Source organism: Felis catus, chromosome D4 (genome assembly GCF_018350175.1).
Source record: "Felis catus isolate Fca126 chromosome D4, F.catus_Fca126_mat1.0, whole genome shotgun sequence".
Lineage (NCBI taxonomy): Eukaryota > Metazoa > Chordata > Mammalia > Carnivora > Felidae > Felis > Felis catus.
In genome coordinates, this window is record NC_058380.1 from 11,296,061 (window position 1) to 11,321,284 (window position 25,224).

At 45.7% G+C, this 25,224-nt stretch overlaps 2 long non-coding RNA genes across 2 annotated transcripts in view; one reads left to right on the forward strand and one right to left on the reverse strand.

Annotated features, from left to right (window-relative positions):
* LOC109493706 overlaps window positions 1-25,224 on the forward strand; it is a 138,397-nt gene that overhangs the window by 62,328 nt on the left and 50,845 nt on the right. The gene's annotated exons all lie outside the window — the stretch shown is intronic.
* On the reverse strand, window positions 7,359-10,355 carry LOC109493707. The gene is made up of 3 exons (XR_002148031.3): window positions 9,588-10,355; window positions 8,201-8,279; window positions 7,359-7,832 (listed from the first exon to the last, which is right to left on the reverse strand). It is a non-coding gene; the product is annotated as an uncharacterized LOC109493707 (long non-coding RNA).

The following is a 25,224-nucleotide window of genomic DNA, read 5'->3' on the forward strand; positions in this document are numbered from 1 at the left end:
CAGGGTAATATTAGTTTCAGGAGTAGAATTTAGTGATTCAACACTTAAAAAAAATTTTTTTTAACGTTTATTCATTTTTGAGAGACAGAGACAGACCGTGAGTGGGGGAGGGGCAGAGAGCGAGGGAGACACAGAATGTGAAGCAGGTTCCAGGCTCTGGGCTGTCAGCAGAAAGCCCGAAGCGGGGCTCTAACCCATGAACCGTGAGATCATGACCTGAGCCAAAGTCAGACGCCCTTAATCCCCGTCGCCTGTTTTACCCATCCCCCACCCACCTGCCCTCTGGTGACCATCATTTTGTTCTCTATGGTTAAAGGTATGTTTCTTGGTTTGTCTCTCTCATTCTTCCTTTGCTTGTCTGTTTCATTTCTTAAATTCTACATATGAGTGAAATCAAATGGTATTTGTCTTTCTCCGACTGGCTTATTTTGCTTAGCATAATACTCTGGAGCTCCATCCACATTGTTGCAAATGACAAGATTTCATTCTTTTTCATGGCTGAATAATATTCCAGTGTGTGTGTGTGTGTGTGTGTGTGTGTGTGTGTGTGTGTGTGTGTATGAGTGTGTGTGTGTATATACACACACTCTACATCTTCTTCCATCTCAATCAATGGACCTTTGGCTTTTTCTATAATTGGGCTATTGTCAATAGTGCTGCTATAAATATCAGGGTGCATGTATCGCTTCAAATGTGTATTTTTGGGTCCTTTGGGTAAATACCTAGCAGTGCAATTGCTGGATCGTAGAATAGTCCTACTTTTAACTTTTTGGGGAACCTCCACGCTGTTTTCCAGAGCGGCTGCACCAGTCTGCATTCCCACCAGCAGTGGAAGATGCTGCCCCTTTCTCTGCATCCTTGCCAACACCTGTTGTTTCCCGAGTTGCTAATTTTAGCCATTCTGACAGGTGTGAGGTGATACCTCGTTGTAGTTTTGACTTTTCTTTCTTTTAAAACATTGCCTGGCCCGTAACCCGTGCTACATAAGCCTTTGGCAAACGGTAAATAGAGTAACTTGACCTTGATTGCATGGCTTCAGACTGGAATGGTCAGAGGGAAAATATAAATAAGACGTGTCTGAGTGGGTCTGCTTGGGCCATTTGAGAATCCATCTGGGCTCTGTTTAGGAAACATAACCAAAGAATAGAGTTTTATCAGCCGAAGCATCCCACCCACTGCAAACACGGAGGAAATTGTCCTTTCATAGATTAGTGCTCTGGACACCTGCCTGCCTGCCATTTCCTCCGTGTCAATAAAGGCTAAAATAGACCGACCTCATTAGTGCTGGGAGGACATGAGCAGTTAAATGGTTGCTACACGAATCCTGTTCAAAGGCACAGTGTCAGAGGAAGAAACAACAGTTAGGCCTCGTTACTGCCGTTCCTTCATTTACAGGAAGCCTCCGTGGGTTTATCTGGGGCACACAATTGAAGTTCACCTTCTTTATCATTTTCTCCCGTGAGGTCTCATCAGTGTTTGTGCACCGGGCAGACTGGGTGTTTCAAGGAGCCGGAGTTCTCACTATGCTGAACATGATCAACAACATACAGATTATCTTCGAACCCGGTCATCTCTGAATCTGCGCTCTCTCTCCCCATTCTCTTGTTTTCCCTCCCCTCAGCTGGACCTCCCCAGCCCCCGCCCCCACCCTCAGGCCCTAGAAGCCAGCCTGGCCCCAACCTCCCTTTTGAGGCCAGTTTTCGAATGCTCAGTGGTTAATTTACCCCCTTTCTCTTCCTACCTTCCTTTCCTGCATGAGCTAATTTGGCAAATTTTCCTAGTCATATGGCCATTCTGGGGAGTTTCAAGGGTATTATGAGTCAATTTCATTAATTCCAATCTTAGCGTTGAGGAGCCGACCTTGTTCTTTTTTTTTTTTCCTTTTTTTTTTTTTTTTTTTTTTTTAGGTACTAAGGAGACCTCTCACTTGGCCTCCGACATACTACTACTGTCTGTGACTGGTCATAGATTTTGCTTGTTTTTTTCTTTTTAATATATATGTATATATGGTACTTAGATGAAGGGAAATAAAAACAAGGGGAAAAAAAACCCATTACTTTTGCTCTGAATTTAGAACCAAACTCTAATTCCTCTTCCAGACTGTCATGACCACAAGGAAATGAGGAATATCCTCCCATAAAATGTTTCCCCTCCTGATTTCTTTCAGATGCTTCAAAGCAGTCGGGAGTTTGAGGTCTTTCTTTGGTCGAAGTCTGGTTCAGGTCATATATTCTCTGGGTGCCTGAGGCTGGGCAGTGTAGAGGAACAAATAACATTAGACGTCTGTGCTAACTAGGACTGCCAGATTTAGCAAAGGATGTTTGAATTTCGGGTACAAACGAACACGTGTTTTAGTATAAGTCTTTGCCGTTCAAATTGGTAATATCTGCAATATATGTCTCGTATAGACAGACTTACACCAACACGGATTTCCTGCTCATCTGAAACTCAAATGTAACTGAATGCTACAGTTTGGTTTTGGTTTTGGTATGTTGGCTACCCTACTCCCACCCCACAAGGTCAAAGCCCCTTGTCAGGGGCCCCTGTAAGCATACACAGATTACGCTCATGCTCTGACACACACTTCTTGTCCCCCTTCACCTACCCCCCCCCCCCCCCGGTAGGGTCTAGATAGTGCAGGGAGTGAAGAGAGGTATTTCTCCGAGGGACTGAAATTCCCCAGGGATGGAGAAGCATTTGTTAGATCTCTGTGACAGTCGTCAGCGGACTGTCACATCAGCATCTGCCGGTGGGGACCGAAGAAGGGGAAGCTGAAGAAAACTCTTCTCCCCCTGTGCTTTTAGGACAGGTTTGAGATTTTAGAGTCCAGATACACTATACCAGTTGAAATAACAGAAAAAGTGCCAAACGGGATATAAAAGAATTCACCTGATAAATTAGAATGATGTATACAGCCATTATTCACAAATGGAAATGTCTCCTTTTGGAGACAGTTTTGGAGACTGTCTCCTCTCCTGTCCTGTTACAGATGAGAAGAGAGACTCAAAGCAGTTTCCTGTGCGGAATGAGATGGAAGGGGTGTGTGGGTCTCTGTGTGTGTACACATGTGTGTAGGGGGAGGGGTAATGGGGGAGGAGGTAGGAGAGGAGGAGGGAGAAGAGGAGGAGGAGGGGGAGGAGGGAGAGGAGGAGAGCTGAGACAGAACTACCTAAAGTCCAAATACCTTCCCATTGTATTGCTACAAGTTTGTGTGTTTCTATAACTTTTTCTACAACCTGAAAAATATTACGTAACTAACACAGGCCCCTTGGAGAAATTTCAGAAGTTCATGCAAACACAAAGAAAACTCTCTTCCATAAACCCAAAGCACACATAGTACTACTGTTACCATTTTGATGGACAAGAGAGAGAGAGAGAGAGAGAGAGAGAGAGAGAGAGAGAGAGAACACATTGATATGGGTGGCCCAGCATTCATTCTGCCTTCTTCAGGGAGCCACACCCACATTTTGTTCCATACATGGCCCCTCAACCCATAGAAAATCATTTCAAGTGGGACTGCCAATCTGGATGTCACGAGCTCTGTTGGCAAGACAGTAGGCAGATGACCAAGGTGGTATTTCTATCTCCCACTAAGTGAGCCTCACGAACTGAAAATGCTGGACGTCTTTCCTTCCCAGAGGAAAACAGCGAGGAGATCGCCCATTGGTTCCCATCACACAGACGCCCAGTGCGTCACTGGGTCCTGGGCCTTCTGAGAATTAATTCTTCAGCTTTCGTTTCAATTCTTTTATAGTAAATTGATTGCATTGATGGTCCCAATTGGTCACCTCCATATTCGTGCTAATTCCAGGGGTAGAATCCTATGAAGAGGTAGAGTCTAGTTCTGCACCCCTTGGGTCTCGGATGCCTTGTGATTTGCTTTGGCCTGAATACAGGGGAGGCGAGGGTGTTCCAGCTCAGAGCTTACTCTTCCAGAGGCCCTGTGTGCTCTTTCACTGTTCCTAGAACCCTGAATCCACTCTAAGAACAAGAAGGGCCTAGGTTGCTGGGGGCTGAGAAAACGTTGGAAGGAGGGTCTGGGGCCTCACTGCCCAGAGAGATATGGGAAAGAGCAGCCTACATTACTGAGCTGAACAAACTGATTTTTTAAAAAAAAATTTTTTTCAAAGTTTATTTATTTTGGGGGGGGGGACAGAGAGAGACAGAGCATGAACGGGGGAGGGGCAGAGAGAGAGGGAGACACAGAATTGGAAACAGGCTCCAGGCTCTGAGCCATCAGCCCAGAGCCTGACGCGGGGCTCGAACTCACAGACCGCGAGATCGTGACCTGGCTGAAGTCGGACGCTCAACCGACTGCGCCACCCAGGCGCCCCGCACAAACTGATTTTTTTAAGCCACTGTATTTGAGATGGTTTGTTATGCAGCAGTAGCTAACTGATACATCCATGAACTTCCACATCAGTGCAATAAACTCTTTTTCTTGTCAGCCAGAGTGAATTTCTGGGGCTGTGAACAAAGAAGTCAAATCGAGACTTTCCGTTCTTTTACCAGAATATAATCATATGCTATATCCTCTTTGGGAATCTCGCTATGTCCTTTAGCAGTTGATTTTGAGCATCTTTCCCTAACAGTAAGCTGGGCCCAGGAAAGAAGGAAAATCTACCCAATGCCACTTCTGAGCCTCTGCCCAAATCCTTTTACATCATGACATTATGGCCATTGGCCAAACTTCCATTTTTAGATATGCCTCGCATGACCTGTTCAGCAGGAAATGCCTTTGTTCAGTGAGAGTGTTGGACAGTATAATGATTTTTCACAGCTCGCTGGCCAAGAGAAGGACAGAGTCATGCCTCAGAGGTGCTTGAGAGCATGAACATTTCCAGGCACTGTTTACCTCTTTGGAAAAAGAAGACAGTAATTTTATTCAAAGTGTTCTATTCTCTTCAAAAGGATAAGATATGTGGATGGAGAAGACAGAAAAAGAGATAGTCCCTATAATGACTTTATTTTCCGAAAAAAAAAATCTAAGTAATTGAAGTTCTCCAGTCCTTTTTTTCCTGGTCATCCTACTTCCAACATCTGCTTTTCCTTTTGTTTTTCACTGAATGGTGCCTTAACTTGACATATTATTTGTTTGGAGGAGTAGGACAAGGGGAGAATGCGATGTTTGTCTGATAATCTGAATCTTATGCTAATGGAAATGCATTAAAATATCCCCCGCCCCGCCCCCAATAATGAGTGTTTGCCAAATGGATCTCCTGCAATTCTGCACATCTTTCTGTTGGAGGGAGTTTTCTGAATGCATCATCTGCTTTGGTCCTTTCCAAAATGGCGTCTATTATTGAAGTCTATTATTATCTTGATTCTTTTTCCTTTGTATCTGATTTTTTGCTGATAATAATAGCTAGCACTGGGGTACCTGGGTAGCTCAGTTGGTTAAGCATCCAACTCTTGATTTTGGCTCAGATCATGATCTCATGGTTCATGAGATCGAATCTCACATTGGGCTCCATGCTGACAGTGTGGAGCCTACTTGGGATTCTGTCTCCCTCTGCCTCTCTACCCCTCTTCCCTGCTCGCTCGCTCTCACTCTCAAAAGAAATCAATAAACTTAAAAAAATAATAATAGCTAGCATTTATAACATTTTCCTTGGCATTTCACTCACCGAATCCTCACAAAACCTCTATGAGGGAAGCGTTATTTCCCCAAGGCTTAGGGAAGGCAAGTTAGTCATACAGGGCCCTGTAGGTAACAAGTATCAGAGCTGGGATTTCAACCCCAGTTTGTCAGACTTCTGAGTCAAAGTGTTTTAACTTGTTGCTATACTGCCTCAGTCACTTTGGGATTTTAAATAAAGACCAAAAAAACCACAAAACACATTAAATCACAGTATGGGACCCATACTTTTTTTTAAGGCGAAAGCAGTAAGTGGTCTTCGTGACCTTCTTTCCGATCCCGCAAGGGTATGATGTTGAAATCATACCTGATCCTGTCTTTTCCACCCGAAGCAACTTTCCCAGTTTTCCACATAAGCCTCAGGGGACAGGAGAACATACAGTATCTCCCTGAATGAGACCACGGGGGACCGCGATACAGAACCTCACGCAGAAACTTGAGAAACATTCGCAACGTTAACTGCGGACAATTGTACAGGTAGTTGAGGGGGAGAAAGAATGGGTGGTATGCTGAGCAAGCTCTCTCCTTTTTGAAGTGGATTTTATCTTCAAGGGTGGATATTTATGGAAAACACAAGATCACCTACAAGAAAAGCCAAGAGCAAGAATGACAGCCCATTCTATCAATCGGCGTATCCAAAAGAACTTTGTGTAATTCGGGAAATGTGTTCTAGCTGTGGTGTCCAATATGCTAGCCGCTGACCTCGTAGGACTATCGATCCCTTGAAATGTGGCCAGTGCAGTGGACGGGACTGAATGTTTAAGTTTCATTAATCTTAGTTGGTTACTTTTAATGAGCTGGAATTTAAATGTTAATCGCTACATGTAGCCAGTGACTTATTGGACACTTTGGCTCCAAATGGCTACAGAAGTGTCGTGAGTGTCGTAGGTGGGGGTCGGTGGGAAGGTTTCACGGAGACATATTTTGAGCAGCTTTCAAAGTGGAGTAGGGAGGGAGGAAAATGCAGCTGGAATGAAAAAGAAGCAAAGAAACAAAAGCCTTGTCGTACTAGAGCACCGGAGGTTACAGATTCAAGCGCCTACCGTAAGGACCATGAAAGCCACATTAACAAGGGAAATAGGGTGCGGTTAAGAGACAGTAGGGTGCAGTGGCGACTGTGGAAAGTTAGAGACACTACCTGCATCTAAAGCATCAATCGCTACTCCGCTCCAACCAGTTACCGCCATACAGAAATGCAGACCCACTGGTGACTATCTGCTGATGTTTTGAGAGAGGTCAGAAATTCAGAGTTTTATGTTGCCGTCTAGTTTCGGATGTTGGCACCTGCATCAGTCAGTGTGGGCTAAACATTTTCAGCAGACGTTGTTGGTGGCCTCCTCGTGTCCACTCGGCACTTGTCTCCGCCCACCATGCTGCCTCCTGAAGACAACTTTAAGCCTTGCTCAAAACACTGTATGCGCACTCGGCGTTTGTGCAGGGTATGCCCGGAATGTCGAAGAATTAATGCTTTTGGAGGCATCGTCCCACCAATGACAGACACACAGGGAGTGCATGAATCCCCAGTCTCTTCACCCCTCCACTGAGACAGCCCTGAGGCATCTTCTGTGTTCCCCCAGCGTTCCCTTGTGTGACTGAGCTGCCCACAGCAGACGCTGACAATGTATCATTCATTGGTTTCTACTCCTTCCCCATCCCACCTCCCCACGCACCCACCGATGTTTCCAAGGGATCACCTTCAAATAAGCCACTTGCACACGAATCCATATCTCATAACCCAATTTTAGAGGGACCCAAACAAAGACACGGTTGTCGCACACAAACTCAACATCTCAGTGGTGTTGATGTTCCCTCCCATCACAGCCAGTGCAGGTCACGGTGGAGACCCTGTCAGCTCCTTCAGGGGCAGAGGCTCTCTTCTTCATGAGGATCTACATCTGCTACACTAGTTTCCCTCCGTGCGTCCAGCTGCGGGTACAGCTCGAACACTGGGGGAAGGATTTGCCATGACACTGCCCAGAAGCGTATGTTCCATTGGCAGAACTCAGTCTCGTGGTCCCTGCTCTACGCTGGGGAAGCTGGGACCTGTGGTGTAGCCGTGCACCGTTACAAAAGTAGCTGGTGCCACTGCAGCTCGCTTAGACTTTGAAAAACACCGTCCTGGCCAAAGAAACCATGTATGTCTGTGTACCACAGTCAGCTCGCCATTCGCCAGAATTGGCCCACGCATTATTGCCTAAAATTGAGAAAAAAAAAGTGCTAGTAAGTTACCCGAGTTGTGAACTTACACAGAATCAAGCATCACACCTTTTTCCCAGTTGGGTGATAAAATAGATGTATGGAAATCAAATCAGTTCTTCATTGACTAATTTAAATTTTTTTTTGACATTTATTTATTTTTTGAGAGACATAGACAGAGCACAAGTTGGGGAGGGGCAGAGAGAGGAGACACAGAATCCGAAGCAGGCTCCAGGCTCCGAGCTGTCAGCACAGAGCCCGACGCGGGACTCGAACTCACGAACCGTGAGATCGTGACCTGAGCCCAACCCAGGCGCCCCGATTCATTGACTAATTTTATAATTTCTGGGGGGAAAATAATTTCACCTCTGATAGTTCTTCCGTGAACAGAGGCTCCCAACATGGTAGTCTTTCTTCTTGCATTCTCTGTGAAGTGTTTCTCTATCTGTAAATAAAAGGTGATTTAAACACAGTCTTATGCCCCGCCCCCTTCCTTTTGGACCCCTCACCCCCTTGCTCTTGACATTCTGGTCATGCTTTTTTTTTTTTTTTCCTCACACTTGCCAAACTTTTCCCCACCTCCGTGGCTTTGCAGATACGGTTCCCTCTTAAAGGAATGTGTTCCTTCTCTCCACTCCTCCCATTTTCCCATTCTTTACTGGCCCCCACGTATCAGTCAAGGCTCAGGAACAGAGTAGAAATGTTCTTTCCTCAGAGATGCTTTCACTGACCACCCTAAAATCAAGTCACTTTCCTCTGCCCACGGTCATTCTCGTTCATTCTGCCTGTGACTGTTTGGAACCCTATTTGTCTATTTCATAGATGTTTTCCCCAGAGACTGCTCACTGCGGCACCACACAGGCAGCACCTAGCAGGGTCTGGTGTGGTGCTCAAAATAGGCTCGCATAAATAAACACCAAGGAGAGTCCGTGCCTTTAAAGAATTTGGCGCGGATGCCTTTTCTCATTAAAATAGGGCACCCCAATCCGTTTTGCACGTTTGTTGAGCTTTACTGGGATTTCAGCAAGAGGAGTATTTGTACAACGAATGCTACCTGAAGCAACAAAAGAAAATAAGAATTCTTTCTTTAATCCCAGAAATCCATGAACCTATTAGTGTTTTCTAAAACTGGCCCGGATAAAACCCGCTGTGATCATTTATGTCAACAGGAGGGCAGGGTTGAAAGCTCTTTGAAAAAGTGAGGAGGCGTCACAGTGGAGAGGGTTATTTCCCAAGAGCATAATTGGCCTAAATAATCTACCAAGTTGTTCAGGGAAGAATAACATTGGGAGTTAGCTTCTGTTTCTCCCTGTTTTGTTTGGTTTACCTGTGTACTCCATCCATCATTCTGAATGATACTCCCAAAGGGAGCCCCACCTTCCCCCCACCCAGAGATAGTGGCCTGTGTGGAAATAAACTAAGGGTGTTACATTAAAAGTGGGTGGAGGTTTTTTCCGAGGGCATTTCCTCCTTCATGTCTGTGCTACGTTTCGTCTTTAATTGTTCTAAAACGGCCCTGGTGGCATCATGCAGAAGTTAAAAGTCAGCTGGCCAGACCATTCGGTTCCAGGTCCCGCACCTGCCAGTTGTGATACCGAACGTGTCACTTAGTCAGGTCTCAGCCCCGATCCCTCATGTGTGAAAGGGGAATGTTGGCACCTCTTTCGAAAGGTGACGATGGCCATCCATGAGTAATGCAACACGTAGACCCTCTAGAAAAGGAGAAAGAGAAAAGGGAAAAAGGAAAACTTACCTTGAATCCACTATGAACTTGTTACCTATTTATGTGCCATAAACTCTCTGGGGCGCACCTATCTTTTTCTGGAAACGTCAAATGAAAGGGTGGTGGGTTCTAAGACTTCTGCGGTGCTTTGGTGGTAACATCCTGCAGTTCGTGGTAAATGACAAAAGACCCGGAGGTTCTGCTTTTGCTCGAGATTGTGTCACGCCGAGCTCCCAGTGCACACTGCAGCTGTCTATCTAAGAAGCAGTGACTTGTTTAGTTCGAAATGTGGTTTTGGGTTTTGGGTTTTTGTTTGGGAGGGATTTGGTGCCAACTGGTGGGATTTGAAAGCGTTTTCCCCGTGGGAGGCAGATTCGGAAGTCTGGCCTGCTAAGACTCTTTTGGAAGCTGAAACTAATTAAAATATTTATTTTAGCCCCAGTAGCTAAGACGCAGCAGGGGAGGAAGTCCAACATTCATTTTTATGAAAGTGTAATTATACTCACTAACCTTTTGTGTACCCTGTTCAGCAACTGCCCCGGGGCCACCCCACCTCAAACACCTGCCCGGTGTGTGAGTGTTTGGTAGAAAAGTACTTAATGCCTGAGCCCAGGGCATGCGGGGCTCCCCACCTCCACCAAAGACAATAGAGCCTTGTTATAACTTTCATCACCTATAGACTCACTTCTGGGTGAAGTATTTTCCTAGTTTCACCTTCAGTGAGAGCCATAAAGCTATGCAAAAGAGAAAAAGGAGAAAGAAGCTAAAAGAGAAAGCAGTTGCCCATTTCTGTATGTGGTATCACGGAGATTGAGTAAGACAGGAGACTGTGTAAGAGCCCTCTGTACTTCCTGACCACTTACAAAATCCTTGACGAAGGGTAGAGTCACGTTACAAGACAAGCTAATGTAAACATGCCCTGTTTTTAAATGGTGGCGACGAATAATGATTGCACTTTCCACGAAAAAGGTGCTCAGGAGCCTGGGTGGCTCAGTCCGTTGGGAGTCCGACTTCGGCTCAGGTCATGATCTCACGGTCTGTGAGTTCGAGCCCCGCGTTGGGCTCTGTGCTGACAGCTCAGAGCCTGGAGCCTGCTTCCGATTCTGTGTCTCCCTCGCTCTCTGCCCCTCCCCTGCTCATGCTCTGTCTCTCTCAAAAATAAAATAAACATTAAAAAAAAAATTAAAAGAAAAGAAAAAAGTGCTCAGGGGATGAGCCTGGTAGATGACCCAGAACTAGGAACACTCAGGATGTCCAAGCACTGGGGCCAGAGGGTTCACTCGCATTCCCGTGTTACTCCTCCCTACTCTCCACCATAGGTGTTTCCATGAATGCTTTATGAATGAGGAAACTGAGACCCCAGGAAGGTCGGTGACTTGGGAAGCAGTTCTTAGCGGGCTGAGAACATACACCGAGGGGTCCCATGGACCCCTGAGGTTGGAGCCCCCACTCCGCTAATGACCAGCATGACTTTGGGCAAGGTACTTAATCTCGTTAAACCTCCATTTTGCCATCCCCAAAAGGGAGGTGATATGCTAATGAACTACCTTTCCTGTGAAGATTCAGTGAGTTAATGTATGTCAAATACCTGGCGTGTCACCTGTCACTAGAGACTCGGTGATTCGCGCGTTGTCATCACCATCCTCAGTGACGGCACAAGCTTGGAGGGAGCACGAGCCAGGATACCAACCCAGGTGCACTGGGGAGCAGTGCGGAGCCTGCTTGGGATTCTCTCTCTCCCTCTCTCTCTGCCCCCTCCCCCCCAATAAATAAATAAACTTGAAAAGCAAGAACTGCCCAGAAGCAGTCCTCCTGCCTCTGGGACACACCCTACATGGGTCCTTGGACTCCTACCCCAGGCTTTTAAGAAAAATCTATTTGATGAGCTAAGAAGTATTTGTTTTATCAAGGGGAGAGAGACTCTGTGAGGCTTCTAGAATTCCCAGCCTTGATGAGGAAAAGGACTTACAGTGTATGTATTATGTCGTTACAGGCCACCTCCCCATTTTCTTCCCCCAAGACTTTCCTCCCACACTTGGGCCCTCTCCTCCCTCTCCACCTCTTGACATCAGCTCATTCTTCAAGGGCCAGTTCAAATCCCATCACCTCGGCGTGTTGTCCCGATCTCCCCTCTGGACCGCTGAAATGTTTATCTTTAGTTTAACACTTAATTGATTTTTCTGTTTCTTATGGACTAACCTCCCTCAAAGAGATTGTGTACTTCCTTTGTCTATCCTGTAGGGTTTGATACTACGTTGAAAACCCAGGAGGCTCTAAATAGAGACGTGCGCCGTATAGATTCTCGTTGAGAAGTGGATGGGTCTCGGCATTTCTGAAACGCCCGCCTGGTAGTGAGAACTGAACTGTAAACTTGGCACAGAACTTTAAGGCTTGGTCCCCACCCCTCAAGGTACTTTCATCTCTGAAGGGAACAAAGCTCACAGCCTTTCGTAACGGGGAGACACTGTGGCAGAGAGGGCAGTAATGTGGGTTCTAGTTAATTCCCCCTGCTTCGCTTAACATTAAAACGGACATAATCGCAGTACCAACTTCACGGAGTTCTCTGTTGGGTTTAAACGAGGTCACGCCAGTCAACTTCAGCGCAGAGCTTGGCATTGAGAGTTCAGAGTTCGTTACAGGTCGGTTCAGAGATGAGGAGAGCAGTTGTCCAAATGCAAGTACTCCAGAGGCTTACCTGGACGTATTCCAGGTCCAGCCCAAGCTGCCGTCAAATTCTTTCAAGGCTTTTCACGCTAACTGTGAGCCCATAGTAGGAACAGACACTCTGCCCGTGCCATTTCTGTGCCCTGGGGTAGACAGAGAGGGAAATAGCGCTGAAGAATTGATAAGAAGGGAACTCGCTTCTGGGTCTGGGAAGTCACAGTGGAGGGGTGGCTTTCAAAGTCACGGCTATGTATTTTTTTTTTTTTTGCCCCTGAAATAGAGGGGTGGGTAAATTGGGGACACGGAAAGCAATAGGGTCCCAGGTGGCGAGCCTAGAGAGGTCGGTTGCTGTGTCCTCCACGACGGGCGAGGGCTGAGCTCACTGGGCTGCCGTGAGACTGTGTTTGCTTTTGTGCAGCAGAGGCCCTTAACGCGGGCAACGTTTCCTAAGACCGCTTTGAGGACAACAAGCAGGCAGCTTTGGGATTACTGAGCTAGAGTCAGCTGGCCTCAGAGGCATCGTGGGGAACAGCTGTGCGGCTCTGGGAGCAGTTGTGTCCTTCCCTGGCGCAGAGGAGGGAGGAAATCAGCTCTCCGGGCAATGCCTTTGGTCCGCGTGAATGTGCTCTGCAAGGCGGGGTCCGCGGTCCCTTGAACAGGTATTGACTTGGTTTCTGGCGGTCGCTGGGCTTGTTGGAAGCACCCACGACGATAAAACGGAGCTTCCCACTGGCCGCCCTTAGCAGGCACTTAGCAGTGGGTGGGGGTGGGGTGGGAGGTACCACAAATGGTTAAAAGGGGTTCTGGTTCAAAAGCTTCTGTTCCAAATTTAACCCGTGTGTTTGGTGAACTTCTGGGGGGGCGGGGGTGGACACCTGCCTAGGGGGGGGGGTCTCAGGTTGATCCTATTAATATGCATCCCTCCAGCTGGGGGAAGTTACAGTGCTAGGTTGCACTTGGTTGACCCATGGTTTTGGATGCGAGCTTGCTCCTCGCCTGAATGAAGATAAAAGAGAACCGCCCACAAGTACAGATTCAGCAGAAGCACGTGTTGAAATACACAGAGGAAGCTTTGCAGGCTCAGCAAGGATTAGCTGAACCTTTCAGGAAGGTGATAAGGAAGACGCCCCAACGCCAATAACAGCTACGCCGAGAGCATTTCCGGCTGGCGGCAGCCGTGCCCTGCGCTCGAGAGGATTCCTGCAGGACCTCAGTTCTCGCCCTCGCAGGAAGCTCGTAGGATCTTCCTCCAGGTTGAGGTGCCCCAGGCACTGAGAGGTCAGGTGCATGCCCAGAGTTACCCCAGACGGAAGTTCAGTGGCAGGACTTGGGTGCAGGTTGGCCTGACTTAGGAGTCTCCGCCCCTTCCCCCAGGCTGTCCCCATTAGCCGCTGACACAGGCTTCGCTGACACCTGTAAGGACCGCCCAGTTGCTGGCCAGCGCACAAAATCCCCAGAAAGCGGGGCGGGGCGCAGAAAGAAATACAAAACCAAGTGTGCCTGCAAAATAGTTCTGGAAGTTCTGAAAAAAAAAAAAGAAAAAAAGAAAAAAGTACCATTTGTGTGGTCACTCATTGGATGAGATAAGGGGCATCTCCCAAAGAAAAGAGTCATCCTTCCTGGGGCGGAGACGGTCTCTGCTTCCTGTCCAGAGCCCTTCCTTCAAAAGCCTGCACCTCGTAGACAGGAGGGGCTGGGTGTCATAGGACAAATCAGGTCTGGAGGCTGAAGGTCCCGAGTGCGAGTCCCAGCCCTACACCAGACGAGCTCAATGCCCTGGGCGAGTCACCTCACCTTTTAGGGACTCAATTTCCTGGACTGTAGAAAAGGAATAATACAAAACGCAAGTATAACGTATCCCCTGGCCTACTTCACAAGGTCCCGTGGAGATCAAACTAATTATATGAACCTGCTGTAAAACACTCGAAACATCTTCATTGAGCTTCATTCCTTGGAAATACTGCCGGACAGCAGGGAGGGGACCTCGCTGAGGATTGAGAGCTTGGGGATGACCTCGCAGAAGAAGAGGACACCTACACAGTCTTCTGGGTTCTGGACGCCTTAAAGGGGTCCGCTCTCATTTTTAGAGCAGGTCATAATCACGTTGGAAAGCCGGAAGAGTGAAGGATGGGATCCAAGGTTCTGTCCAGCTCTGTTTCAGTGGAAGTCGCCTTGCCAGCTTCCGTCCCTGTAAGCCCCCTGGCTTCCTCCTCCACGGGACTCTGCGCACCTAGGGAATGACGTTTCCCGGGGGCAGGGAAGCATAATGGTCAGGCCCCAGGGTCTGACAGATTTCTTCACCGCTCTAAACCCGTTTCCTGAGCAGAAAGAAAAGGAAGATGATAGTAATACCTACCTTAGAAAGTCATTGAAAGTATCTGGGGCGCCTGCGTGGCTCAGGAGGTCAAGCGTCTGAGTCTTGGTTTAAGCTCAGGTCATGATCTCATGGTCAGGGGATCAAGCCCCATGTCGGGCTCTGTGCTAACATCCCGAAGCCTGTTTGGGATTCTCTCTCTCCTCCCCTCCTCATATTTGCTCACTCTGTCTCTCTTTCACGCTCTCTCTCTCTCTCTCTCAAAATAAATAAACTTTAAGAAAGCAAATATTTAAATAAGATAATTCTGGGGATGGAGACCATATCTGCTTCCTATCTAGAGTCCTTTGCTCCAAAGCCTGCACCTCACAGGCACCGGGGGAACGTCTCAGGGTGCTGAGCCCAGTAGCTGGGAAATAATCAGTGGCTATTATTATTATTATTATTATCATTACCTTTACAGTTACGACTATGTGTCATTGCTGGTCTACACCCTCACTCCCGATACACTTGTTTAGTGTCTTAGAAAGTTTAGTGTCTTAGAGATTTTTAAGGCCTTCGTAAAGGTTAGTGAAATCAATGAACCAAAAGTCGCTAAAATGTTCTAAGGTGAGGGGCGCCTGGGTGGCTCAGTGTGTTAAGCGTCAGACTTCAGCTCAGGTCATGATCTTGCGGTTTGTGAGTTCGAGCCCCGCCTCACCTGCTTCAGATTCTGTGTCTCCCTCTCTCTGCCCATCCCCTGCTTGTGTTCTCTCTCTGTCTCAATGAATAATTAATTTTTTTTTAAAGTTCTCTCTCTCTCAAAGAATGAATATATATATATTTTTTAATGTTTATTTATTTTTAAGACAGAGAGAGACAGAGCATGAACAGGGGAGGGTCAGAGAGAGAGGGAGACAACAGAATCGGAAGCAGGCTCCAGGCTCTGAGCCATCAGCCCAGAGCCCGACGCGGGGCTTGAACTCACGGACCGCGAGATGGTGACCTGGGCTGAAGTCGGACACTTAACCGACTGAGCCACCCAGGCGCCCTGAATATATTTTTTAAAAAAGATCTAAGGCAAGAAGTCAGAAGCATCACCTTCCCTGGATCCAGCTTCCCCTCAATGATCCAAATCGAAAACATGAATTAAGGCAGAGAGAATCTGCCTGACAAGATTATGCATCAGTGACATTGAAGGAATTTTATAGTTTATTTTTATATTATATGTTTATACTTATATATATTTATATTTTGGTTTATATTATATTTCAATTATATTTTATATTTATATACCCTCTCAGTCCAGAGTATTGGAAAGAGCTTTTTTTCTCTCTCTTTTTTTTCTTTCCATAACACACTCATTGTCATTTACTATCAATTGCCTTAAATTTCCAGGCTTGCTTAATCCCCAAATCAAGCCCCTGGCATCCCCCAACAGAAGGATATTGGATGATTGCAAGTCTTCTGAAGTTTCCTGATTCAGCCTCCAAGGGCCATGAATTTAAGAAACTTCAACAAAAATGTCATTCTGTTTTCAGGATTTATAGATTTGGGGGAAATTTTTCTTTCTGGGTGGAGAGGAAGGAGGGAAGAAGGAAGGCTCAAAAGCGTTTCTCAGATTTCCCCACGTAGTGATGGAGACTCCCCACCCTCGAGGCTTCCTTTTTCTCTAGAAAAACAATGCTCCTGGTGTTTCCCAAGAGAGCCCAGAGGCTAGCCCTAAGCAAACAGATGTCAATGATTCCACCCTCCATTTTGCTGGGAGTCGCTGGAGCTTAAAGAAGAGGAAGTAAGTTACTTCATGCGCACATCCTGGTAACCTGTAGCCACAGGTCAAATTTCACGAGATCTGTTGACAATGACCAAAGACCATCGTCTTGGAAAAAGATTTGAGCAGCCATTTTGTCTCAAGGAAGCTCCTTGAGTCAGTGCAAAGTAGTTGCGGATATGTCTTGGTTGAGTATGGCGTTTCCTTGAACTACGCAGACCTTTCTGGAAAAGATCACTGGGCAGAAGGAAGGAAGGTGCTTTGTGGTGAGGTAGGAACAAACATCGCCTTTCAGCCCCAGCAGGTATTAGCCCTCCGGCTGCACAGGAAAAGCCTGGAAATCCCAGATCACCAGCTTGGAAGTCCCACACGCCACATATTTGCCTGAGCATTTTTATGCTCGTATCAACACTTGTCCTTCTGTTTGTGTAGATTAACTTTAAATAAACGTGTTCTCTTTTTGGGTGGCATTTCTCGTTTCATGTCTCTTGATTTTTTTTCTCTCCCTTCTGTTTCGTAATCATTTCTATTCCTCCTGTGACACTTTGAGAGGAGAAAACCTTTAACTGAGGGATGATGTTGTGATCACCTTGAGGCCACAAACACAGGGGTTCACCTTAACTTGGAGCATGCCTGCCTCCCTGCTCAGACTGGTTCTGAGCTGATTTGTCAGAGATCGTCTTCTCTGGTGGGGCTCGTAGCCCAGCATGGCAGTAAGAACCCCACGGTAGGCAGAGGACGCCTTGAAATCTCGTCATTACCAATTGAGTGTTCCGTAATCTCACGCCAGCTACGTCACGTCGTAAACCTCAGTTTCCCGGTCACTAAAGTTGGGACTACAGTAGCTTCCGTGTCACAGGGATATTGTAAGGATTGCATGATTTTATAAAGGTTCAGGAGACCCTAACTCGAACTGCGATACCTTATTGAGGTCTTACTTACCTACACATCTGAGAGAGAAGACGAAAGGAAGTGCTTCAGATTTTATGACGTCTTTACCACGACCCGCACTTTTCCTCGAAATTGTCATGTCTTCCAGTTTGAACCACGCCTTCTCTTCAACCTCCTTAGGGTTACCCTATGACGTCTGCTTTGGCTCCCTTTCTCTCCCATCTTCCTTAGGAAGAAACCTTGGATAGGTCAAGGATCCCCTCTCTCCTTCCAACTAGGTCCTTCCCATCAGTATCGGAACCCCTCTTGGTGCCTCTATGTTAGAAAATAACCTTCCTGGACCACGTCCCCCGCCCCCCCCCCCGCTACTACTCCACTCTCTCTTCAGCCTTTAACCAATTGTGTATTCATTGCTGCCATTTTTCATGTGTGATCCACAGCGTAGAACATCATAATCCGGTTTCCAGCCCAAATATTCCTCCAAGAGTCTTGCGGCCCCTGGTGCTCTCCGTGTGGTTAAATCCAAAAGCCATTTTCAGTCTTCGCCTCGTTGACCCTCGTCAGCACTGGGTATGGTCCTTCTTGTTGGTCTTTCTTGGCCCTGAGACAATGCATCTTGGCTCCCCTTCCACCTCTCTGGATGCTTCTATTTTGTCTCTGTTTCTGGCTCCTCCTCCTCCCCCTTTCATTAAATGTCAAATTTCCTCAAGATTTGGGCCTAGACCTTCTTGTCACTTTGTGCCCCGTCTCCAGGAAATTGTTACCAATTATGATTTCACTTATCTCCACGTCAGTGGAAACCGACTTCTATCTGCAGCAGAGTGCTTCTGCGTCATCCAGTCTTACAGGCTCAGCCACCTGTTACGTCTCCACTTGGAAACTATTCTTTGTCAGCGTGCCCAAGACCAAGTTCATGATCTTTCCCAGCAAATCTTTTCCCCTTCCTTTGTACGCTAGCTCAGCGAAAGGCACTGCAATCCATCCTGTGGGTATTATTCTTTAGGTCTTCCTCTCCCTCACTCCGCATTGTTAATTTATCACCAAGACCTACTCTACCATCCGCTTCAGAAATAACCTCTCAAAATAATCCCGACTCCTACGCTGCCCTCATGTTCTGTTTTCCCAGCCCGGTTCCTTTCGCCACCCCAGCCGATCATGTTCTGTTCTTCCAGAAACCTTGTCAATGACTTCCTATTGATCACAAGAAAGTAGCCAAGATCCTTATATGGTATGGCAGAGACTACTTTTCTAGCATATCCATTTTCCCCCTCTTATTGGGATGGCATCCAATCTCTCTCTCACCCACACACATACACAAGACATTTCTAACCTCCTAGACAGAGAGGAATAACCTATAAGATGTAAGCAGAAGCTGCCAAATGGAAAGGCGAGGAAAGCCCTTGCGAAGCACTGCTAATTCTTCATGCCTAAAATGTGGGTATGATGACTAGAGCTCCAGCAACCATCTTGAGACACAGAGGATAGATGTTAGAATTAGAAATGGTAAGGCAGAAAGATGAAGGAAGCCTGTGTCCTGGTGACTTTGTGGAACCACCGTGTAAGACTTGACTGTCTACTTCTGGGTTTCCACATGCGTGAACAAAATCCTTGGAGTTTTAAACACTGTCATCGGATTTCTGGCTCTAGCGGCTGAGCTCAGTCTCTGGTTGATACACACGGGATTTTCAAGGCTCTCTGTGGGCTGGTCTCTTCTCTGCCCCACCAGCTCTCTTTGCTCCACTCCTGCCCTTATGTTCTTCGGTATACACCAGCCTGAATTCTGTTGTTCACATACGTCGCGCGGGCTTTCCTGACCAAGGCCTTTCCATAGTCTTCTCTCTGTCCATAGGACTTTCCTTCCTGACCCTTTATCATCCAGCCTGACCTAATTGACCTCTACTCATCCTTCAGATCCCAGTTGAAGCAGAACGTGCCTAGAGGAATCCTCCCTAAGAATCCCTCTTTTCCTCTTCACTCCCTCCCTCCACCAGTCTAGAATAGGTTTCTTATTACGTGGTGTTGCAGAACTCTATTCTTTTGTTTCAGAATACCGTTCTTAGGTTTAGTAATTAGTCATTCATTTGTGCAATTATTTGCTAACTCTCTGTCTCCTCTATTAGCCTTGAACTTCATGAAAGCAAGGGCCACGGCTGTTTTCGTTCGACATTTTATTCCCAGCATCTGGCCCAGTCCTTGGCACATGTGTGCATATGTGTGTGCCTGTGTGTGTATTTGGCACCTAATAAATAGTGTCGAGTGAATAAATAATGAACTCCTCTAGTCCCCTTTTCATAATCTGTATCAAGACCCCTCATTCTCCTTTGCCTTAATCACTTTCTTGCCAAGATTTCCAACTACCTTGCAGTAACATTTTCAAAGTGTTTCATGGCTTCCAAACACCTTCATACAAATCAGCTAATTTTCAGTCTCTCCAAGAGCCCTGTAAGATGCTTACCCAGGAGCAGAGCTTTTCCCAAACAAGACTTTGAACATAAAATCAGTTATTAGTAAACTGCTTGTTTGTTTTTTAAGAAAGACAGTACGTGCGCACACACAAGTGGGGGAGAGGCAGAGGGAGAGACAGACAGGGAGGGAGAGAATCTTAAGCAGGCTCCAGGCTGAGCACAGAGCCCGACTTGGGGCTCGATCCCATGATCCTGGGATCATGACCCGAGCTGAAATCAAGAGTCATTCGCTCAACTGACTTAGCCACCCAGGCGCCTCATTACTAATCTGTTGAAGTGGTCAACCCAACATTTGTGACCATGTTCCCTCTCCTTTAAATCTTAAGCCTCAGCCATAAGCTGCGATTCTGAGAATTTGTCAGCCGGTCTGTAACCATCTATATATATATTCAAGCTGGAAAAAGATCAGCTAAGGAGTAAACTCTTAACATCTCTCCGCCCATCCCAGTAGGGCTTTCTTTCTCCCCTTCAACTCCCTTGACCTCAGGCCCCGGGTGCTGCTGCTGCTTCAAGCATGCTTTGAGAACCACTGTTCCAGGGGGTCCTCAAGGAACGAGAATGTATTTCTGTAACGGAATCTGGCAGGGGAGGATTTGCTGCTCTGCATTTCACAGCAGCCTGCAGAGCGGGTCAACTTAGGCACAATTTCTAGCTCCCCAAGGACAAAACCGTAGAGTCGTGACAAGCCTGAGGACCACAGAGCCGCTGCAGATCACCCTGTGGGGAATGAGGGACGCACACCATCATCCTGCACGGGGAAAGCCCTGGTCGGTGGGAGGCTTGCCCAGCCTCCTGAACCTCCCCCTCTCCCAAGACTGTGGGTCTCAAGAGACCGCAACAGTACCCCTGTGTGCCGCTGGGTTAGCCTGCGTTTCGGCTTCTGTTTCACAGTTCCCCCAGCCCAGGCCGTGTGACCCTAGCCATCCACCAGAGCCCAAAACCCTTGGCAATCTTACTCTCCTTGGCAATCTCGCTCTCCGTGTACTTTGCGGAGCATCCCACCAAGATGCTCACCTTGCTTCCCACTTTCATCCTCCGTTTTCCCTCCTCACATAGCCTGGGAAGATTGATTTGTTCCTAAAGTATGGTTGTGTCTACTTCCATGATTGATTTTGAAAACCGATTTTGGATGAAAGGCCCAGGACCAACATAAAGTCTCGGGAGGCTTCACTATTTCTTTCACCCATTCGACAAATCTGTATTAAGTTCCAGGCCATGGGATACACCGGGATAGACGACAGACATGCCAAGAAAGAAGCATGTCTTCAGTGCCCTTAGGAACCTCTCCGAAGCAACCATTTCTTTACCTAGAAAATGAAGGTAATAATGATCATAATAACCTTATCTTCTGCGGTTGTTAGTGGTTAAATTAGATAACATATATATTTTTAGCGGGGTGCTAAGCACACCCTAAACACTTGGCACGACCTGGTTGTTATTAAACCAGATAGAAAGATAACAATACCGGTGTTTCAGTTGATAGGCAAAAGTGTATCATGCTTTATCGAGGTTCAAATAAAAAAGTGTTTCAAGAGGAAAGTGAAAAACTTTGTTACGTCTCCCATCGCCAACAGTACCGTTCTTTGTTTTAAACTTTATGGACTTATTTTGAGAGAGAGCATGCGCACAAGTGAGGGAGGGGCAGAGAGAGAGAGAGAGAGAGAGAGAATCCCAAGCAGGCTCTGTGCTGTCAGCGCGGACCCGACCCAGGGCTCGACCCCACGAACCATGAGATCACCAACATTACCACTGCAATATTTAGTCATGTTATTACCCCAGACCTTGCTTAAGGTAGATTGTATATCACCTGTAAACCAGTATAAGTTGTGTCTTTACTGCATTACCATCTGGTGCATGTACCGTTATTACCATCAACTAATAACCAGTAACACTTTCGATGTCCTTACCGTGTGCCGGGCATTGCTCCTAAAAGCTTTGCAAGTAAGACCTCCTTTAAGCCTCGAGACTACATTAGGAGATAGATGCTCGTTTTCACTGGATGCGGAAACTGATACCCAGAGAGTTGAGGTGACACAGACAACTTCACGTGGCCCTTCCAGTACACACGGAAAATTCTTTCCGTTTACGTGGATACGTGTGTGTCAGAGGAAAAGGTACCAAGCGCATAAGCGTTCTGGATCGCACGATGAAGAGAATTCTGCTTCTACCTGCTACGGTTCTTTTCCTCCTCCCCCCACCACGGCAGGTCTCAGCCGGCCAGGCGGTCCACTGTGTTAGACTTCTGTGCCACTAAATGATTAAGATGGCTGGAGGGAGAAAAGGGCCGAGGAACTTGAGTTGGGTGTGAGAATAGTCTGAGGAAAGGAGTGTGGGCATTGCCGCAGTGTGTGTCGAAAGTGGGCGCAAGATAAAAAGAGGAATTTTGAGAGCTCTGCATTCTAATGTGTTCTCGAAAGACAAGTAAATATCTTGAGTTATTTTTGAATGGTTTTTTTGGATGCCAGTCTGGGCTCCTTTGATGGAGAGAAGGCTCTGAAACTAGATGACATAGATGAACAACTTGTAAACACGATGAGCGTGTATTTGAAACATTAAAACTACCACAGGTCTCCTGATTTTACGTGACCGTTCGTGATATCATACTGTTGGCGGCAACAGACTTTGTTCTAGGATACAGTCTCTTACACTTGCCAGGGGTCAGAACACATAGAGATTACAGTGCCCTTTGCAGAATGCCATGAAATATTGATAGGTCTAATTTCCTTGTAGAATAGATCACTTGAGCAAAGTTATCAGTTGAGCCAAAAACTGATTATGGGACACGAGAGCTAGAAAGTACCTCAACGAGATGGAAACACTCAGGATCATAGAAAAGTTTACTTCCAGCAATAAAGACTTCATTACATAAACTCTGCACAGGTCTTTACATCTTAACTGATACGAGCATTTACAGTATCTTTAACAAATTAAGTGTGTGGGTTTTCGGCTATGATAGGTTTCCTACTAATTCATCCATTTTTAAGTAATAGCCAAAACGTCATTCTGGGTATACACATATTAGAAATACACTCTGGAGAAATTTTTTTTTAATTGAGAAAATGGTCATTCATTGCCTAAGAGTCTTCTGCAGATTACGTGTCCCTTATTTTCTATTGGTGGTAGGACCTTTTAGCTCGGGTCACTGAGAACTGTGTCCTGTGGGAATAAAACACAAGAATCTGGGAACAAAGGTGGTTTGGGTGCAAAGATGCTTACAAAGAGGTCAGTTTGAGTCCTGCGCCTGTTGAAGTCAGGCACTGACGTGCCGTTAACCACATAAATGTTTGGAGTGTGTACATCTGATTGTGAAATGTATTTAAGAACCCACATTTTCACTCAAGAATTCCTGTAATTTTTGCTCCACGGGAATCATGATGTCTAATGACGTTACCAACCATCAGTCAGAATGTCTGACCCACATGACCTACCAATTTTTTTCAGTCAAAAGCTAGGTGTTTTGATTAAGTTGTGAATTTAGATGTTTACACTGATACAGATTCAGGTGATGTTTTGGGAAAAGTAGAATTAGACAGTGGATTTCCATATCTGGCATTATGCCAAACTACATAGCCAGAAAACCCTTCTGATACAGAACACATAGGATTTTAGATAAACTATAAGAACATTCTCTTAATTGACTAGTACCTGCAAAAAAATATATATATATATGTATATATATATATATATATATATACATATATATATATAAAATAAGGAAATAAAAACAACCAAGGAAATTTTCAGTAGCCAAAAATAAGCAAGGAATTGACAACCAGAGGGATCAGCAAATAGACCTGACACTATGCGAGCTTGAGAAAGAAGGGTCTCAGTTACTTAGGTAGGGTCTTATATTTTAATAGCTTTGGGTCCCTACAAAGTGGGGAGTTGAAAATGAAATTTCTACGTAAAGCCATGACCCCGGAAGAGTTACAACTTTGCCCAGTGGCACAGGGAACTTCGTCGTTTCAATCTAAAAACTGGTGGGGGGAAATGTCTCCCTTAAGAATTTATTATCACATGAATGTCCTGACATGGGTTAGGCATGGGTTCGGATATCAAATTAATATGACCCACATCACTTAGGAAGCCACAGTTGAAAAATAAAAACCAAAGTGGTTTTTTGGTGGGTCATACCTGTAAAAGTATGCGCAAACCTTCTCTGGAGGGGATACACAGGGTTTCAGTTAATGGAATTGTCTATTAGTACCTATAAGTTTTTAAATAATTAAAACTTAAAAACATATGGAAAAGAACAGCTATGAAAAGTGAATAAGCTGACTTGAAAAACTGGCAAAGAAGAATTTCTAACAATGTAAATGTAGTTAATAAAATTTTAAAAAGGGAATAATACAAGCTAAATGCAGATGAAAAGAATATGAATAAACTGGAATACAGGACAGAAGAAATTACTTAGAAAGTAGCACAGAGAAAGAGATTAAAAGTATTAAAGTTAGGATAAGAAGAAACATTTAAAGAATGAGAAGTTCTGGGGCACTGGATGGCTCAGTCCGTTAAGGGTCTTGATTTTGGCTCAGGTCATGATCTCACGGTTTGTGAGTTCGAGCCTCGCGTCAGCCTCCATGCTGAGGTGGAGGCTGCTTGGGATTCTCTCTCACTGCCCCTCCCCTGCTCTGTCTCTCTGCCTCTCTCAAAATAAATAAATAAATAAACATTACAAAAAAAAAGATACCTAGGAAATCCAGGACAAGGTAGTGAGAATTACATGTACTTATTAGATAGAAGAACATACAATGACCAGCGAAAGTAGTTATTCTTCTGTTCAGGAAGACCAATGAAAAGAGCCACTCTCTATGCTAGTTGGGAATGTGGTTACTGGGGAGAAATCCTTATTTAGAACAACTCTCTTAAACTTATCAAAATACACTTTAACTGGGTTTTATTAAAATGGTGCTTTTAAAAAATGATAGTCCATGGTAAGGAAGTGAACCACTTGGCATTCAACTTGACATCCTTTCAAATCGCGAACAGGAAAGCTATGAAGGCATAGTAAGATAATTCAGATAATTAGCCTCTGAAGCTAAATGAATCTTTTACCAAAGGAAAAAAGGAATACAAGTTATGTTTTCAAACAGGGTGCAAGGTTTTTTTACATTAGATCTATTTGATTTTTAACATTGTATAAAATGCTAACTTTAAGAAACTAGAATGACTTAAAATATTACGTTAGAGACATCTTGATGGGGAAAATACCATTTAAAAAGTATTCAAGTAAAGGGGGTGCCTGGATGGCTCAGCCAGTTGGGCACCCAGCTTTGGCTCAGGTCATGATCTCACAGTTCTTTGGTTCAAGTCCCACGTCGGGCTCTGTGCTGACAGCTCAGAGCCTGGAGACTGCTTCAGATTCTGTGTCTCCCTCTCTCTCTGCCCCTCCCCCGCTCACTCACGCACTCTCTCTCTCTCTCAAAAATGAATAAACATTTAAAAATTAATAAAAAAATATTAAAAAAATAAAAGTATTCAAGCAGGGGCACCTGGCTGGCTTAGTTGGTGGAGTCCGCAACTCTTGATCTCATGGTCATGAGTTCAAGTCCCATGTTGGGCCAAGAGCTTACTTAAAAAAAA